The 20,197-nt window shown below is 37.4% G+C and overlaps 2 pseudogenes; one reads left to right on the top strand and one right to left on the bottom strand.

Annotated features, from left to right (window-relative positions):
• Nucleotides 1-4,049: 4,049 nt before the first annotated feature.
• Nucleotides 4,050-14,834, bottom strand: LOC119523360 (annotated as a pseudogene).
• A 375-nt stretch (nt 14,835-15,209) lies between these two features.
• Nucleotides 15,210-18,514, top strand: LOC119523359 (annotated as a pseudogene).
• Nucleotides 18,515-20,197: the final 1,683 nt, after the last annotated feature.

Genomic DNA, 20,197 nt, shown 5'->3' with positions numbered 1-20,197 from the left:
ATGGGGAGTGGTTGCTTAGTATGAGCAGAATGTTCAATTAGGATGAACTTAAATGTTTGGAAATGAACAGGGGTGTTGGTAGCAAGATGTGAGAATAACTAACAGTGCCGAATGGTGTGTGAATGAGGTGGAAAGGGGAAGCTCAGAGTCATATATGTCACCAGAAGGAAAGTTGGAGGTCAAAAGATGGGAATGTATAAAACTGAATCCTATGGTGGGCAATGTCCATGATCAACTGTACAAATACTAGAAATCGCTTCCATGAACCAGAACAAATGTATGACAATACAATTAGAAGTTAATAATAGAGGGGCATATAGGGAAGAACTATATACCTATTACAAACTATATACTACAGTTAGTAGTATTTCAACATTTTTTCATAAACAGTAACAAATGTACTATATCAATACTACGAGTCAACAATTGAGGGGGGTTGGTTAGGGATAGGGGAGGATTAGAGTTTCCTTTTCTTTTCTTTTTTTTTTTTTCATCTTTCACTTTATTTCTTGTCTGGAGTAATGAAAAGTTTCTAAAAATTGAACAAAAATTAAGTGTGATGGATGCACAGCTGTATGAGGGTACCCAGGGGCAAGTGATTGTACACTTTGGATCTTTGGATAATTGTATGGTATCTGAACAATCTCAATAAAAATGAAAAAAAAAAAAAAAAAAAAGAGGTATAGGTGACTCACAGACGCCATCTGCTGGTTAGTTAGAGAAAGTGTACATCACCAAACTGTGTTTCTGAAAAATTAGATAGGGTTTTTTTTTACAACTTGAAAGAACCCTGTCAAGCAGAGCAAATGCCAAGAGGCCAAAAACAACAGAAAATCTCAATGCATATTATAAAACCAGACGATATGGAGAATCCAACTCCAAACACACAAATCAAGTTATCAGAAGAGACAAAATACCTCACAGAATTAATCAAAGAACTACAATCAAGGAACGAAAACATGGCAAAGGATTTAAAGGACATCAGGAAGACCATGGCCCAGGATATAAGCGACATAAAGAAGACCCTAGAAGAACATAAAGAAGACATTGCAAGAGTAAATAAAAAAATAGAAGATCTTATGGAAATAAAAGAAACAGTTGGCCAAATTAAAAAGACTCTGGATATTCACAATACAAGACTAAAGGAAGCTGAACAACATCTCAGTGTCCTAGAAGTCCACAGAACAGAAAATGAAAGAACAAAAGAAAGAATGGAGAAAAAAATTGAAAAAGTCAAAATGGATCTCAGGGAAATGATAGATAAAATAAAACGTCCAAACTCAAGACTCATCGGTGTCCCAGAAGGGGAAGAGAAGGGTAAAGATCTAGAAAGAGTATTCAAAGAAATTGTTGGGGAAAACTTCCCCAACCTTCTACACAATATAAATACACAAAGCATAAATGCCCAGCGAACTCCAAATAGAATAAATCCAAATAAACCCACTCTGAGACATATTCTGATCAGACTGTCAAATACTGAAGAGAAGGAGCAAGTTCTGAAAGCAGCAAGAGAAAAGCAATTCACCACATACAAAGGAAACAACATAAGACTAAGTTGTGACTACTCAGCGGCCACCATGGAGGCGAGAAGGCAGTGGCATGACATATTTAAAATTCTGAGAGAGAAAAATTTCCAACCAAGAATACTTTATCCAGCAAAGCTCTCCTTGAAATTTGAGGGAGAGCTTAAATTTTTCACAAACAAATGCTGAGAGACTTTGCCAATAAAAGACCTGCCCTACTTCAGATTCTAAAGGGAGCCCTACCAACAGAGAAACAACAGAAAGGAGAAAGAGATATAGAGAATTTTAACAGACATATATAGTACCTTACATCACAAAGCACCAGGACACTCATTTTTCTCTAGTGATCATGGATCTTTCTCCAGAAGGGACCATAAGCTGAGACATAAAACAAGCCTCAAGAAATTTAAAAAAAAAATTGAATATACTGAAAGCACATTCTCAAACCACAATGGATTCAATAATTTTTGAACTGTAACTCCACTATTTACTTACTACATGATATAAATTACACAAACTCTGATGACAAATCAGTGGTTTTATACTCAAGGTAAAATATGTAATTTTAGACAACTATATAAAGGTGGGGGGATGGAGGAGTATAGGAACATAGTTTATGTGTCCTATTGAAGTGAAGGTGGTATCAAAAACAAGATTGATATGGATTTAAGAGGTTAATTTTAACCTCCACAGCAAACACAAAGAAATTATCAGAGAATATAATCATAGAGATGAAATGTAGAGTTTGGGTTAAGAGAAATGGGGGAAGGGACAATGGGGAGTTAAGAAATGAGTGTGGAGTTGCTGTTTGAGGTGAAGGGAAATTTCTAGTAATGGATGGTGGGAAAGAGCATTACAACATTCTAAATGTGATTAGTCCCACTAATGGAAGGCTAGGGAGGGGGTGGAACGGGAAGAGTTAGGCTGTATATATGTTTCCACAACTGAAAAAAAAAAAAAAAAAGACAGTCTAAATAGATGACAATTGAATGCCAAGGATGAACTTGGATGGGATTGGAGGATAGAGGAGAGGTGGCTCAAAGGGACACAGTTAAGACATAAGGTAAAGGAAATATAGAATGTAAGCTTTGTATCGTTGTTGAATCTCTTGTACTTCGTAGCTGCGCTTAATGGGATTGCATAACAGAATGTTCTTGTTCATGGGAAGTGTATACATGAATTATAGTGTATGTTCAAGGATGTGTGCAGCTAGCTCTTATATGTTCAGAAGACAGAGCAATAGATGATGGATGATAGATAGGGAGGGAGTGAGGGAGGGAGGGAAAGAAATAGCTATGGGACAGCATGTTAAAGTTGGTGGATTGAGCTATCGGGGGAGGGGGGTCAGGGTATGATGGAATTCTTTGTATGGGGTTAGTATTGTTTTTGCAACTGTTCCTATAACTTTGAATTTATTTCAAAATAAAAAAAAGGAATATAGAATGGGTAGAGGAAGAAGTTAGTTATAAACATGAGCTATAACCATGTGACAAGTTATGAGGACTGTAATGATCATGAATGTTTCTTCCTTGTGTTATATGCTATACTTAACTTTCTAAGGAAACACCAAACTGCTTTTCACAGCAGCTGCACCATTTTACATTCCCCAAAAAATAAATTAGTGTTTCTATTTCTCCACATCCTCTCAAAAAAAAACTTCATCAAAATATTAATTGCTTTCTAATTAACCAGCTAAAAGTTACAAAAACTCAAGATTTGAGTTTTAACCTGAATAATCAAAGTTAATGCAGAAGTTTTTAATAAGAATTTCAGTGGAGATATATACAACTCAAATCTTCACAGCTAACAATGACATCCATTAGTGTTATCAAGAGTGCTAATGCAAAGCACTCTTAATGGCTTTTAAATCATGTTTCACACAGAATTTACAGAAATCAGTTCAACACAATTAATTTTATTTACTAATAATATATATTAAAACCCTACCAACAGGTTACCAGGTGCCAGGGAGGGGTAGGGAATGGGGAGTTTAATGCTTGACTAGTATGGAGTTCCTATTTGGAGTGATGGAAACGTTTTGGTGATGGATGGTGGTGATGGCAGCACAACATTGTGAATGCAGTTAACACCACTGACCTATGTCTGGATGTGGTTAAAAGGGGGAAATTTTAGGGTGTAAATGTGTTTCTATAGTAAAATTTTTTTAAATAAACCCTGCCAAGATAATTGCTGCTACATCATCAATATTAACCATCACCTGAAAAACACACATAAATGCAGGTAAGACTTAAAGTTTGTCACAAAAAAGAAAAAAAAATCAAATAATCACTCTCCAAAAAGGACATGCAGGAATGTGAAATCATATGTAATTTTCATTTTTTAAAAAAATAAAGTAAAATGACAGTCATTCAAAACATCTATGAGTCATTCAAAACATCTTTGGTGTTCATTCCCAAAGACCTTGATCTGCTCAGTAATTACTTCACAAGCTCTCTCACAGCCATCATTTGGAGTGTATGGTTAGGATGGTCCTCCTGTGGTAGTAAGGGCATTCATTTTGAAGCTTTAAGTATCTAGTGGTGCATCCTGTGGTTCTTCTGCAAAGGGGATATTTACTTCTTCTGAAATTATGTGTGAATCTTCAACAACATTATCTGAAATCTCAATCCCTTCACTTTTCTGATGGGTCATATTCTGGTTCATCATAGTCTTGGCATGTCACATCATCTGCATCATGGTGCAAATTTCTATCTTCTACTACTGGTTCTCTGGAATCTGGATTTTCCTGTTCATATACCATCTCTTCTGTATCCTGATTATAGTCCTGTGAAGCCGTCTCTTTCACATGGTAACTATCATCAGTTTCTTCATGAAATGTTCCCACTTCCAGGTTCTCAAATTTATCATCTATCATCTTCATCTTCTAGTTGCTGTTCTCTAGCTGGTTCATCTTCTTCTTGTTGAAGTTCCTCTCCATGTTCTGTGGGTACCATTTCATGGAGAAAGGACTGAATTTGTTCTTTTAATCCATTTTTGATGTTCTGGGGTTCTGCTCCTCCTTAACTTTCACCTCTGGCTCTTCCACTGATGCTGTTGGCTCTGAAGCAGCTCTTTATTTAGGTTGGTTTTGAGGCTAGGAGAAGCCCAAAATTGAGGCCTCAGCAAGGCGATACTTTCTCCCCAAAGACTGGCATTCTGACGCTGGCTGCTGGCGATCCTTGGTCCTTCCCAGGGTTATTGTTTGTTTTGTTTTTTAAATAAGTTTTTAATTAGAGAAATTATAGGTTTCTGGAAAAATCATGCAGAAAATATAAAGTTCCTGTATACTCCCCTCACCCACACAGTTTTCCGTTTTATTAACACTTTGCATTAGTGTGATACCTTTGTTACAACTGATGAAACAATATTATAATTGTACTATAATCCATAGTTTACATTAGGGTTCACTGTGTTGTACAGTCTTATGGGTTTTTTGAAAATTTTTATTCTAGTAACATACTATTTATATAATAGCATATTACAGTATATATAACATTTCCTCCATTAACCTTATTTAAATATATAATTAAATGGTGTCCATTACATTCATAAAGTTGTGCTACCATCACCACCATCCATTACCAAAACTTTTCCATCACCCTAAACAGAAACTCTGTGCCAATTAAACATTAACTCCCCATTTCCTATCCCCACTCTGGCCCCTGGTAACCTGTATTCTAGTTTATAACACCATGAATTTGCTTATTCTAATTGTTTCAAATCAATGAGGTCAATACAGTACTCGTCCTTTTGTGTCTGGCTTATTTCACTCAACGTGGTATCTTCAAGGTTCATCCATGTTGCCTCATGTATCAGAACTTCATTCCCTTTTTAAAAAAATTCTTAAATTATTTTTATTAGAGCAGTTGTAGGTTTACAGAAACATCATGCAAGAAGTACAAAGTTCCCTTATACCCCCTCCCCTCTACACACGGTTTTCCCTATTAACATTTTGCATTAGTGTGGTACCTTTGCTACATGGGTTTTGTGTGTATGTGTGTGTGTGGTAACTTACATGCAACCTGAAATCTCCCCTTTTTTCCCTTTTGGAATATACAATTCAGTGGAGTTCATTACATACGCAAAGTTGTGCCTCCATCCTCATTGTCTGTTGCCAAAACTTTTCCATCACCCCAAACAGAAACTCCATACCAATTAAACATTAACTCATCATTCTCTGCCCCCCTCTTGGCCCCTGGTAACCTGTATTCTAATTTCTGACTTCATGAATACATTTATTTTGCTTATTTCATATAAGTGAGATCATATAGTATTTGTATATTTGTATCTGGCTTATTCCCTCAACCTGATGTCTTCAAGGTTCATCCATGTTGTAGCATGCATCAGAACTTCATTCCTCCTTATGAATTTCATTTATGTATATATCACATTTCGTTTATCCATTTTTTGGTTGATGGACACTCAAGTTGCTTTCATCTTTTGGCAATTGTGAATAATGCTGCTATGAACATTGATGTGCAAATATCTGTTCAGGTGCCTGCTTTCAATTCTTTGGGTATATACCTAGAAGTGGGATAGTCATATAGTAGTTCTATGTTTAACTTTTTGAGGAAGCACCAAATTGTTTTCCACAGTGACTGCACCATTTTACATTCCCACCAACAATATTTTCTCCCATTCTGTTGGTTGTCTTTTTACTTTCCTGGGAATGTCTTAATCTCTCCCTCATTTTTGAAAGACAGTCTCTCCAGATATAAAATTCTTGGTTGGCAATTGGGGAAAAAAATATATTTTTTCCCATTGCCTTTTGCCTCCATGGTTTCTGATGAGAAATCAACACCTAATCTTATTAGTACCCTTGTACAGAGCATGTTCCTCTTCTCTTATAGCTCTTAGAACTCTCTCCTTGTCCTTGGCATTAACAGTTTGACTGTTATGTGGTTGGGCATGGTTCTCTTCAAGTTTCTGGTGTTTGGGGTTTGTTGGGTTCTTGAATGTCCAAATTCATGTCTTTCATTAAATTTCATTAAATTTAAAGTGTTCTGCCATTATTTGGTTGTATATGCCTTCCGCTTCTTTCTCTCTTTCTTCTCCTTCTGGGACTCATATTGGTATGGGCTTCTTGGTTTACTACAGGTCTCTTAGGCTCTGTTTGCTTTATTAAATTCTTTTTTCTTTTTGCTCCTCGGCCTGCATCATTTCAATTTTCTTGTCTTTGAGTTCACTGTTTCCTTCTGCTAGCTCCAGTCTGCTGTTGAAACCCTCTAGGGAATTTGTCATTTCAGTTAGTGTAGTCTTCAACTCCAGTGTTTCTATTTGGTTCCTTTTGAAAATTTTTATCTCTTTATTGAGATTCTTATATTTTTCACTCATCATTTTCCTGACATCCTTTAGTTCTTTCTCTGTGTTTTCCTTTACTTCTTTGAACATATTGAGGATCATTTTTTTTTTAAAATTTAATCATGTTTTTTATTGTGGAATATAAAATATATACATAGAAGTGATAACTTTCCAAGTGCAATTTATAAGTAGTTAGAGAGCAAATTTCAATGAATATTATGGGTTACAGATCCATAGTTTCAGTTATTTCCTTATTGTGAAATATAACATATATGCAAAAAGGTAATAACTTTCAAAGTACGGTTTAACAAGTAGTTATATAGAAAATTTCCAAAAATGTTATGAGTTACAGCACCATCATTTCAGTTATTTCCTTATTGTGACATATAACATATGTACAAAATGTGATAACTTTCAAATTACAATTTAACAAGCAGCTATAGAGCAAATTTCAAAGAATGCTATGAGTTACATTTCCACTATTTCAATTCTTTCCTTCTAGCTATTCTAGTGCCCTAGCAACTAAGAAAAAGAAAATTATATATTCAATATTCATAATCCTTTGTGAAATTCCATCTTGCCTGTTGCTACCCCTTCCTCCAGTTTAATCACTTTCCAAGTCTTCAGGGAAAATCACTTAGGTCTAGGCAGTGACCACCCTAACTTGTTCATTTTGAAAAGGGGTGTCAACATTATGGGAAGAAGGGACACATCTGGTTGATGTTCTTGAAGAGGCTATTGCCTCTGGGTTTTGAGTCTTAGCTGGCATGGGAGTTCTCTGGAGAATTTAAGTTTCTGAAGAATAAACTTAGTGAGTGAAACTTTTGTAGAGTCTCAGATAGGGATCTGGGTTTTCTTTAGGGTTTTCAGGACTACTGTTGACTTGGGCTTATCATACTGTGGCCATTTGGCATATCTAACTGAAGCTTGCATAGGAGTAACCTCCATGACAGCCTCTCAACTCTATTTGAATTATCTTAGCCACTGAAACCTTATTTTGTTGCCTCCACCCACCTTTGGTCTAAAAGGCATTCTCAACCCCTCAATACCAGGGTCAGGCTCATTCCCAGAATCCATGTCCCATGTTGCCAGGGAGACTCATTCACTTGGGGGTCTTGTCCCATATTGGGGGGAGAGTGATGAATTTATTTGCAGAGTTGGGCTTAGAGAAAGAAAGTCCACATTTGAGCAACAAAAATGGTTCTCTGGAGGTGACTCCTAGGTATAATTATAGGTGGGCTTAGCCTCCCCTTTTCAACCATAAATTTCATAAGAGCAAGCCTCAAGATCGTGTGTTTGACTTATTTAGTAGCAGGTTCCTAAATTCACATAGCATATGTTATGTCCACAAATAGTCCATCCAAATCTCACATTATCATCACTTAGTTGTATAATCCTCATCATTCTCCATTTTAAACAATTCTTATGACCCAAACACCCCATAGCTCTTTTCAGCCCTTAATTATTTGTCCCTAGTATTTGTGTGGTACTAGTAAAGTATTCCTATTAATTATAGTCCCTAGTATGCAATAGGTGGGTTTTTTCCATGTACCATTCTTTTGTCAATTCTCTGTACTAGTGTCATACCTTAGAAGTATATCATGCAAACACCTATCTATAGAGGATCATTTTTTAAAGTCTTTGTTCAGTATGTCCAAAGTCTGATCTTCTTTGTTGATGGTTTCTGGACTTTTATCTTGTTCCTTTGAATGGGCTATCATTTCCTGTTTCTTTGTTTGCCTTGTGATCGTTTATTGCACACTGTACATTTTAATATTTTCAAGTGTTAATTCTGGGGTTTAGTCCTTGAGTTTATATTTGGGTAGTGATATGATAGAGATTTCCTTGCCTGCCAGGAGCTAACAATAACAAACAAACCAATGTAAAAAACACCCTTCACAGTCTGCAAATTGTCTCTGTGTTGGCTGGTGCTCTCCTTGGGAGTTTAGACCTCCTATCAAGAAGTGCATCCAGAATAGATCATATGCTGGGACATAAAACAAGCCTCAATAAATTTAAAAAGATTGAAATTATTCAAAGCACATTCTCTGACCACAATGGAATACAATTAGAAGTCAATAACCATCAGAGACTTAGAAAATTCACAAATACCTGGAGGTTAAACAACACACTCCTAAACAATCAGTGGGTTAAAGAAGAAATAGCAAGAGAAATTGCTAAATATATAGAGACGAATGAAAATGAGAACACAACATACCAAAACCTATGGGATGCAGCAAAAGCAGTGCTAAGGGGGAAATTTATAGCACTAAACGCATATATTAAAAAGGAAGAAAGAGCCAAAATCAAAGAACTAATGGATCAACTGAAGAAGCTAGAAAATGAACAGCAAACCAATCCTAAACCAAGTAGAAGAAAAGAAATAGCAAGGATTAAAGCAGAAATAAATGACATAGAGAACAAAAAAACAATAGAAAGGATAAATATCACCAAAAGTTGGTTCTTTGAGAAGATCAACAAGATTGACAAGCCCCTAGCTAGACTGACAAAATCAAAAAGAGAGAAGACCCATATAAACAAAATAATGAATGAAAAAGGTGACATAACTGCAGATCCTGAAGAAATTAAAAAAATTATAAGAGGATATTATGAACAACTGTATGGCAACAAACTGGATAATGTAGAAGAAATGGACAATTTCCTGGAAACATATGAACAACCTAGACTGACCAGAGAAGAAATAGAAGACCTCAACCAACCCATCACAAGCAAAGAGATCCAATCAGTCATCAAAAATCTTCCCACAAATAAATGCCCAGGGCCAGATGGCTTCACAGGGGAATTCTACCAAACTTTCCAGAAAGAACTGACACCAATCTTACTCAAACTCTTTCAAAACATTGAAAAAAATGGAACACTACCTAACTCATTTTATGAAGCTAACATCAATCTAATACCAAAACCAGGCAAAGATGCTACAAAAAAGGAAAACTACCGGCCAATCTCCCTAATGAATATAGATGCAAAAATCCTCAACAAAATACTTGCAAATCGAATCCAAAGACACATTAAAAAAATCATACACCATGACCAAGTGGGGTTCATTCCAGGCATGCAAGGATGGTTCAACATCAGAAAAACAATCAATGTATTACAACACATTAAAAACTCAAAAGGAAAAAATCAATTGATCATCTCAATAGATGCTGAAAAAGCATTTGACAAAATCCAACATCCCTTTTTGATAAAAACACTTCAAAAGGTAGGAATTGAAGGAAACTTCCTCAACATGATAAAGAGCATATATGAAAAACCCACAGCCAGCATAGTACTCAATGGTGAGAGACTGAAAGCCCTCCCTCTAAGATCAGGAACAAGACAAGGATGCCCGCTGTCACCACTGTTATTCAACATTGTGCTGGAAGTGCTAGCCAGGGCAATCCGGCAAGACAAAGAAATAAAAGGCATCCAAATTGGAAAAGAAGAAGTAAAACTGTCATTGTTTGCAGATGATATGATCTTATATCTAGAAAACCCTGAGAAATCAACGATACACCTACTAGAGCTAATAAACAAATTTAGCAAAGTAGCGGGATACAAGATTAATGCACATAAGTCAGTAATGTTTCTATATGCTAGAAATGAACAAACTGAAGAGACACTCAAGAAAAAGATACCATTTTCAATAGCAACTAAAAAAATCAAGTACCTAGGAATCAACTTAACCAAAGATGTAAAAGACCTATACAAAGAAAACTACATAACTCTACTAAAAGAAATAGAAGGGGACCTTAAAAGATGGAAAAATATTCCATGTTCATGGATAGGAAGGCTAAATGTCATTAAGATGTCAATTCTACCCAAACTCATCTACAGATTCAATGCAATCCCAATCAAAATTCCAACAACCTACTTTGCAGACTTGGAAAAGCTAGTTATCAAATTTATTTGGAAAGGGAAGATGCCTCGAATTGCTAAAGACACTCTAAAAAAGAAAAACGAAGTGGGAGGACTTACACTCCCTGACTTTGAAGCTTATTATAAAGCCACAGTTGCCAAGACAGCATGGTACTGGCACAAAGATAGACATATAGATCAATGGAATCGAATTGAGAATTCAGAGATAGACCCTCAGATCTATGGCCGACTGATCTTTGATAAGGCCCCCAAAGTCACCGAACTGAGCCATAATGGTCTTTTCAACAAATGGGGCTGGGAGAGTTGGATATCCATATCCAAAAGAATGAAAGAGGACCCCTACCTCACCCCCTACACAAAAATTAACTCAAAATGGACCAAAGATCTCAATATAAAAGAAAGTACCATAAAACTCCTAGAAGATAATGTAGGAAAACATCTTCAAGACCTTGTATTAGGAGGCCACTTCCTAGACTTTACACCCAAAGCACAAGCAACAAAAGAGAAAATAGATAAATGGGAACTCCTCAAGCTTAGAAGTTTCTGCACCTCAAAGGAATTTCTCAAAAAGGTAAAGAGGCAGCCAACTCAATGGGAAAAAATTTTTGGAAACCATGTATCTGACAAAAGACTGATATCTTGCATATACAAAGAAATCCTACAACTCAATGACAATAGTACAGACAGCCCAATTATAAAATGGGCAAAAGATATGAAAAGACAGTTCTCTGAAGAGGAAATACAAATGACTAAGAAACACATGAAAAAATGTTCAGCTTCACTAGCTATTAGAGAGATGCAAATTAAGACCACAATGAGATACCATCTAACACCGGTTAGAATGGCTGCCATTAAACAAACAGGAAACTACAAATGCTGGAGGGGATGTGGAGAAATTGGAACTCTTATTCATTGTTGGTGGGACTGTATAATGGTTCAGCCACTCTGGAAGTCAGTCTGGCAGTTCCTTAGAAAACTAGATATAGAGCTACCATTCGATCCAGCGATTGCACTCCTCGGTATATACCCGGAAGATCGGAAAGCAGTGACACGAACAGATATCTGCACGCCAATGTTCATAGCAGCATTATTCACAATTGCCAAGAGATGGAAACAACCCAAATGTCCTTCAACAGATGAGTGGATAAATAAAATGTGGTATATACACACGATGGAATACTACGCGGCAGTAAGAAGGAACGATCTGGTGAAACATATGACAACATGGATGAACCTTGAAGACATAATGCTGAGCGAAATAAGCCAGGCACAAAAAGAGAAATATTATATGCTACCACTAATGTGAACTTTGAAAAATGTAAAACAAATGGTTTATAATGTAGAATGTAGGGGAACTAGCAGTAGAGAGCAATTAAGGAAGGGGGAACAATAATCCAGGAAGAACAGATAAGCTATTTAACGTTCTGGGGATGCCCAGAAATGACTATGGTCTGTTAATTTCTGATGGTTGTAGTAGGAACAAGTTCACTGAAATGTTGCTATATTATGTAACTTTCTTGGGGTAAAGTAGGAACATGTTGGAAGTTAAGCAGTTATCTTAGGTTAGTTGTCTTTTTCTTACTCCCTTGCTATGGTCTCTTTGAAATGCTCTTTTATTGTATGTTTGTTTTCTTTTTAACTTTTTTTTTCATACAGGTGATTTGAAAAAAGAAGGGAAAGTTAAAAAAAAAAAAAAAAAAAAAGAAAAAAGACAAACAAGGGAAAAAAAAAAAAAAAAAAAAAAGATGTAGTGCCCCCTTGAGGAGCCTGTGGAGAATGCAGGGGTATTCGCCTACCCCACCTCCATGGTTGCTAACATGACCACAGACATAGGGGACTGGTGGTTTGATGGGTTGAGCCCTCTACCATAAGTTTTACCCTTGGGAAGACGGTTGCTGCAAAGGAGAGGCTAGGCCTCCCTGTATTTGTGCCTAAGAGTCTCCTCCTGAATGCCTCTTTGTTGCTCAGATGTGGCCCTCTCTCTCTGGCTAAGCCAACTTGAAAGGTGAAATCACTGCCCTCCCCCCTACGTGGGATCAGACACCCAGGGAAGTGAATCTCCCTGGCAACGTGGAATATGACTCCCAGGGAGGAATGTAGACCTGGCACCGTGGGACGGAGAACATCTTCTTGACCAAAAGGGGGATGTGAAAGGAAATGAAATAAGCTTCAGTGGCAGAGAGATTCCAAAAGGAGCCGAGAGGTCACTCTGGTGGGCACTCTTATGCACACTTTAGACAACCCTTTTTAGGTTCTAAAGAATTGGGGTAGCTGGTGGTGGATACCTGAAACTATCAAACTACAACCCAGAACCCATGAATCTCGAAGACAGTTGTATAAAAATGTAGCTTATGAGGGGTGACAATGGGATTGGGAAAGCCATAAGGACCAAACACCACTTTGTCTAGTTTATGGATGGATGTGTAGAAAAGTAGGGGAAGGAAACAAACAGACAAAGGTACCCAGTGTTCTTTTTTACTTCAATTGCTCTTTTTCACTCTAATTATTATTCTTGTTATTTTTGTGTGTGTGCTAATGAAGGTGTCAGGGATTGATTTAGGTGATGAATGTACAACTATGTAATGGTACTGTAAACAATCGAAAGTACAATTTGTTTTGTATGACTGCGTGGTATGTGAATATATCTCAATAAAATGATGATTAAAAAAAAAAAAAAAAAAAAAAAAAAAAAAAGAAGTGCAGGGTCCTCTCCATCTTTTCTAAGCCTGCATCTTGTCCTTGGCTTGTGTTTGCTGGTGTCCTTAGGAATTCCCTCATTTACAGGAATTTGAATGCCCCCTCTACTCCCTATATAATAGATTTTCTCCCCCTCCCAGAATGCTTTATTGTATAATTTACAGCAGGTAATCTTTTGCCCCAGGCTGCTTTGGCTTAATTGTTTCTTACAGGGCTTTAGCAGTCCACAAGCTGCTTCTGCCTCAGGGCAAGTTCTGGGAGGGTGAGCCAGAGATGAATGTTCTGGTTCAGTCTTACAGGTTGCTACCTGATAGGCTGGCATCAACATACAAGTAGGGGTTATTCTGCTCCCTCGGGAATGGGGCCAGGGACCCACAGTGGGAGCACGACTGGCTCCACACTGTGCAGGGGAGGGATGGGGAAGGCGGCAGCAAAGGCTCTGGGAGTTTCTCCTACTATTTTAAGCTTTGTTTTCTTAATTTGGCACTTGTCCAGTTGCTACAACCCTTTAACTGTTTTCCAGAGTTTTGAGGTAGATGGCTCTGCCAGTTTTTGCCAATTGTTCAGAGATTCTGTAGGGGAACAGCACCCTGGTGCATTTTATGTGCCATCTTGGTCAATTGGATGCCATCCATTTTCTAGCCCCTGTACCTTAGTTTTCTCTTCTGTGAAATAGGTCAGTATGTTACCTCACTGGGATGTCATTTTGAGGACAAAATAATACAGTAATGTGACGATGTTTTGAAAATGACAATTGTTAGATGAAGTGATACTGGACTAGGAACTTTGCAAACCACTGTGTAAAATGACACATTTGGCTGTTTGAGAGAAGACAGCTCCATAGCACAAGTTATTAGTCATTATGAGCTCTGGGGAGATCATGTGCCAGGAGAGTCTAGTGAAGAACAGCCAGAGAACAGGACTAAAGAAATTTCATCTATCATGGTACAGAGAACAGAGCTCTCCTGCGTACCTACTTAATGAAAACAGCACATCTTCCCTGCAAGGCAGCCAGTAACCTAAACACACAAGTCGTGTCATTGTGAAGTCATATGATTTACCTTCCAGAACAAGACAGCCTACTAAAAAATGAATAATGTGCATTTCTTCCTGGATAGAACAAATCAATACCCCTCATTGGGCCCAGTGCCACACTCCAGCCTCCACACAGTAATTTGCCTTTATCCAGAAGGCGGGCAGGGAAACAACAGCTTTTCCTTCCCCTTCCCCTGGCTCACCCATTTTGCCCCCAGGAAAGAAGTTCATACTTTCTCTTCTCTCAGAGGCCGAGTCTGAGGGAAAAGAAGTTTGCCTTCCCCCAAACAGTCTCAGTATACATTTCAGCTATCATGGATACTCTGGGAGAAAATGTTTTCTTTTAAACCCCATGTAGACTTTAAATTGAGATTACCCAGAGAAGTACAATTTGTCCATTTTGTAAATTCAGTTACAATCCTTTGACAATTCAGTGCAGTTAAACAGATATTTATTTTTAGGTTAGTATTTGAGATTCTACTATGCACCAGACACTGTGCTAAGCATTTTCCATGAATTATGTCATTTAATATTCTCATTTTATAAACAAGGAGACTGCAATCAAAGTCTCACTTGTGTACCTGTTGTGGGTTAAATTGTGCCCCCCCCCCCAAAAAAAGATATGTTGACATTCTAGCCCCCAGTACCTATTAATATGACCTTATTTGGAAGTAGGATCTTTGCAGATGTATTCAAGTTAAGATGAAGTCATACTGGCTTAGGGTGGGCCCTAAATGCTGTGACTAGTGTTCATATGAGAAGAGGAGGGAACACATGGAGAAATATGCACAGAGAAGAAGGCTATGTGATGAGGGAGGCAGAGATTGGAATGATATAGCTACAAGTCAAGAAATGCCAAGGATTGCTGGCAACCACCAGAGGCTGGGAGAGAAGCAGAGAACAGATTCTCCATCAGAACCTCCAGATGGAACCACCCTTGCTGACGTCTTGTTTTCAAATTTCCAATCTCCAGAACTGTGAGAGAATAAATTTCCATTGTTTTAAGCTACCCAGTTTGTGGTCCTTTGTTACAGCAGCCCCAGCAAACTAAGACGGTGGCCAAAGTCACACAGCTGGTAAGTGGTGGAGCGGGGGTTCTGAACACAGGTCTGTGTGGCTCCAGAGTCCTTGCTTTTAACTATTAGGCTCCACTGATCACTTACTGTGTGCCAAGCACCCTAGTAGTGCTAGGGACACAAAAATGAATCAGATTTGCTCCCTGCCCTAAAGTGTGAGACACTGACATGTTATCTTGCTCATATTATCTAGCTTTAATTTAGAATGTACTAGATATCATTAACCAATTTTGAGGCAGAAACTGAAGAGCACAGAGCTTAAAATACTCATCCAAAGTCCTGTGAGTCGGTGACAGTGTAGGGATTCAAACCCAGGCAATCTGACTCCAGAGCCTACACTCCTAACCACTGTGCTGTATTTCTGTCTGTAAATATTTGTAAACAGATATTCCCCCAAGGTAAGTCAATAGATAGTGTAGCATTGCCACGGCTTGGGTCAAGGAGTCAGGGACACCATGGGGCTGATGTGATGTCACTAAGGGAAGTGGCAAAGGTGGGATTGGCATGCTGTGCAAGGGGCCCAATGAGCAGGAAGTATATCTGTGTCCATCATGCAGAAGTCATCACTCAGTGCCTTTGTAACATGTTCAAAGTGACTCAGTAGCCCCAGACATAGCAGAGCAGTCTTGCAAGACCAATGGCTTGGTTTATTGTTTCTTGTTTGTTTTTTCTTACCTTTTCCAAGACTCTGCTTAAATACAGGAAAGTGCGTTAATCTTAAGTGTACAGCTTGATGATTTTTTTACATAGATATACACCCATGTGAACACCACCCAGAGTAAGATATAGTTCATTTCTATAGCCCCAGAAGATTCTTTCTTGCCCTTTCCTAGTCAATACCCATACCTCTTGCCTGAAGTAGTCAGTATTCTCCCCTCTGTCACCTCTATTGATTGGTTTTGCTGATTCTTGAATTTCACATGAATGGAATTATGCAATATGTGTTATTTTGTGCCTGACTTCTCTTTTTTTTAATTGAGTTTTATTGAGATATATTCACATACCATACAATCATCCACAGTGTACAATCAATTGTTCACAGTACCATCATATAGTTGTGCATTCATCACCACAATCAATTTCTAAACATTTTAATTGGTCCAAAAGAAGATAAAAGTAAGAATAAAAATAAAAGTATAAAAGAACACCCAAAACATTCCATCCTCCTATCCTACCCTATTTTTCATTTAATTTTTGTGTGCCTGATTTCTTTTGCTCAACAAAATGTTTCAGATTCTTCCATATGATTGTGTGCAGCAGTAGTTAGTTCTTTCCATGGCTGCTCATTTCCATTATAAGAATCTATTTCAATTTACTTATCCATTTTAATATTCTTGGCCATTTAAGTTGTTTTAAGTTTTTGGATATTATGAATAACAGGACTATGAAAACCTTTTATGTGTTTTTTTATGGATATGTGCTCTCATTTCTCTTGGATATATTCCAAGGAGTGGAATTATCAGACCAAAAAGTATATTATGTTTAGCTTTAATAGGTATGGCCAAACCATTTTCCAAAGTGATTATACCAGTTTATAGCTCCACCAGCAGTGTATGAAAGTTCCAGTTGCTTCACATTCTTACCATTTGATATGATCAGTCTGACCATTCATTTTTTTTAACTTTTTATTTTGAAGTAATTATAGATTCACAAGAAGTTTCAAAGATGGTACAGTGAAGTACTATGTATCCTTCACCCAGTTTCCCTCGATGGTTACATCTTACATAACCATAGTATAATATCAAAACCAGAAGATTGGTGTGTATGTGTAGTTCTATGTTATTTTATCACACATGCATATTCATGTAAGTACCACCACAATAAAGATACATAAGTGTTCCATTACTGCAAAGATCTCCCTAATGCTGCCCCTTTATAGTTATACCCACTCCATCACCCCCCACCATCCTTAACCCTTGGCATCCACTAATTTGTTCTCCATCTCTGTTTTTGTCATTTTGAGAATGTTGTTATAAATGGAGTCACAGTCTGTGACCTTTTGAGGTTGCTTTTTTTTTCACACTGCATAATGCCCTTGAGATCCATCCAACTTGTTATGTTTATCAGTAGCATTCCTTTTTATTGCTAAGTAGTATTCCATGGTATGGATAAAACGAATTGGTTAAACAAATTGAACCATTTGACTATTAGGTATTTTGGTTGTTTCCAGTTTTTGACTGTTACACATAAAGCTGCTATGAGCAATCATGTACAAGTTTTTGTGTGGGTATACATTTTCATTTCTCTGTGATAAATGCCCAGGATTGAGATTGCTGGGTCATAAGGTAAGTGTATCTTTAGTTTTTAAAGAAACTGTGAGGGGCCCCTGGCAGTGTTGCTGCAAGCGGCTGAGGCCGCACCGGGCCCTGGGCCGCTGGACCCCGGGCCGCGGACCCTGCCGCCGCTGCCGCCGGGCACGACCACAGCCCATCTGCAAGGCCGCACTCCGGCTGAGGCCGCGGGGCCGCGGAGCGCTGAGAGCGATAATGGCAGCAGCTCCAAGGCGGAGCTTGCGGTTGATGATCATGGAGGGAAGGCCGGGGAAGGCTCAGTGGGCGGCGGCCCGCTGTGAGTCCAAACCCTGGTGATAAACCCATGACCCAGCGGGCCCTGACGGTGTTGATGGTGGTGAGTGGCGCGGTGTTGGTGTACTTCGTCGTCGGGACAGTCAGGATGAGAAGAAGAAACCAAAAGACAAGGAAATACGGAGTTCTGGACACTAACATAGAAAATATGGAATTGACACCTTTAGAACAAGATAATGAGGATGACGATAACACATTGTTTGATGCCAATCATCCTCGAAGATAAGAATGTGCCTTTTGATGAGAGGACTTCATCTTTCTCCACTGAAAGGCAGAGTTTCTATTGTTAAGGAATAAGAAGCCACTATATCAATGGGGAAGAGAGGGAGGGTATTTAAGTTACATATATTATGAGAAACTTTAATTTGTTGTTGCAATAAATACTGTATCAGTTTGTAATATCTTGTATGTATAGAATTGCTCTACTAATGGGCTCAGAGTCCTTCGGGGTACTTTAATAGAAATCTGTTTGGAAATTACTTTAAAACAGTGTTTTCTGATCAGTTTTTGGTTTTTGCTTACCATATTATTGTAAACTGTTTTATGTGCTAATCAATTAATGTTATTTTTTTGCTGGTGTCATATTTTAAAGAACTATAAATTCAAACAATCAACCGGTGTATAAAAAGAATTACCTTTTTCTTTTACTGAGATGAATGTCCCCATTTTTCAGGGGAAATGAAGCCAAATTTATTACTTTATGTTTGGAATAAATGTCTGAGTTACTGTATGCAAAACAATAAATGATTTGAAATCCTTTAAAAAAAACAAACTGTGAAACTAGTTTTGAGAGAGGTTGTAGCATTTTATGTTCCCACAAGCAATGTATGAGAGATACAATTACTTTGTATCCTTGCCAGCATTTGATATTGTTACTAATTTTTATGTTAGCTATTGTGGTAAGTATGCAGTGATATCTCATCATGGTATTAATTTGCATTTCAGTGCTGGCTAGTGATGTTAAACATCTTTTTGTGTATTTATTTACCATGCATGTATCATGTTTGGTGAAATGTCTCATTTTGTCTATTGTCCATTTTCTTTTCTAATTATCTGGTCTTTTACTGTTGAGTTTGAGAGTTCTTTATATATTATAGATATGAATCCTTTGTCAGATATGTGGTTTGGAAATATTTTCTCCTAGTATGTAGCTTCTTTCATACTTTTCATAATAGGGTCTTTTACAGAGCAACTATTTTTTATTTTGATGTCCAATTTATTGTTTTTTTTTAAATGGATTGTGCTTTTGATGCCAAGCCTAGAACTCTTCTCCAAATTCTAAGCTCTGAAGATTTGCTCCTATGTTTTCTTCTAAAAGTTGTATAGCTTTATGTTTGACATTTAAATGTATGATCGATTTTGAGTTAATTTTTGCATAAGGTATGAGGTTAAGTCGAGGTGTTTTTTGTTGTTGTTTTTCCTATGGATGTCCAGTTGTTCCAGCACCATTTGTTGAAAAGAGTATCCTTCCTCCATTGAATTGCTTTTGCACATTTGTCAAGAATCAATTGGTCATACTTGTATGGAGTGATCTGTGATTTTCTGTTCTATTTCATGGATCTATGTGTCTATCCCTCTACCAGTACCACACAGTCTTGTATACTGTTCTCTATATAATGGGTCTTGAAGTCTGGTAGGATGGTCCCTCTCACTTTAATATTCTTTTGCAAAATTGTTCTAGCTATCCTAGTTCCTTTGTCTTTCCATATAAATTTTAGAATAATCTTGTCTATATTTACAAAAGATCTTGCTGGGATTTTGATAGGAGTTATGTTAAACTTGTTTATCAATTTGGGAGAAATGACATCTTTGCTGTGTTGAGTTTTCCAATTCATGAACATGTAATATCTTTTCATCTATTTCGCTCTTCTTTATTTCTTTCATCAGCATTTTGTAGTTTTCAGCAGACAAGTTTGTACATGTTTTTTTAGATTTACACCTAAGTATTTCATTTTTGAGCAATTATAAATGGCATTATAGTTTTGATTTCAGTTTCCACATGTTTATTGCTAGTATGTAGAAATATAATTAATTTTTGTATGTTGATCTTGTATCAGGTGACCTTGCTCAAGTTGCTTATTTGTCCTAGAATTTTTGGTAG

The sequence above is a fragment of the Choloepus didactylus genome, chromosome X (assembly GCF_015220235.1).
Source record: "Choloepus didactylus isolate mChoDid1 chromosome X, mChoDid1.pri, whole genome shotgun sequence".
In the NCBI taxonomy this organism is placed as follows: Eukaryota; Metazoa; Chordata; class Mammalia; order Pilosa; family Megalonychidae; genus Choloepus; species Choloepus didactylus.
The sequence above is the reverse complement of the archived record's forward strand: the minus strand, read 5'-3'. Positions and strand labels throughout refer to the sequence as shown.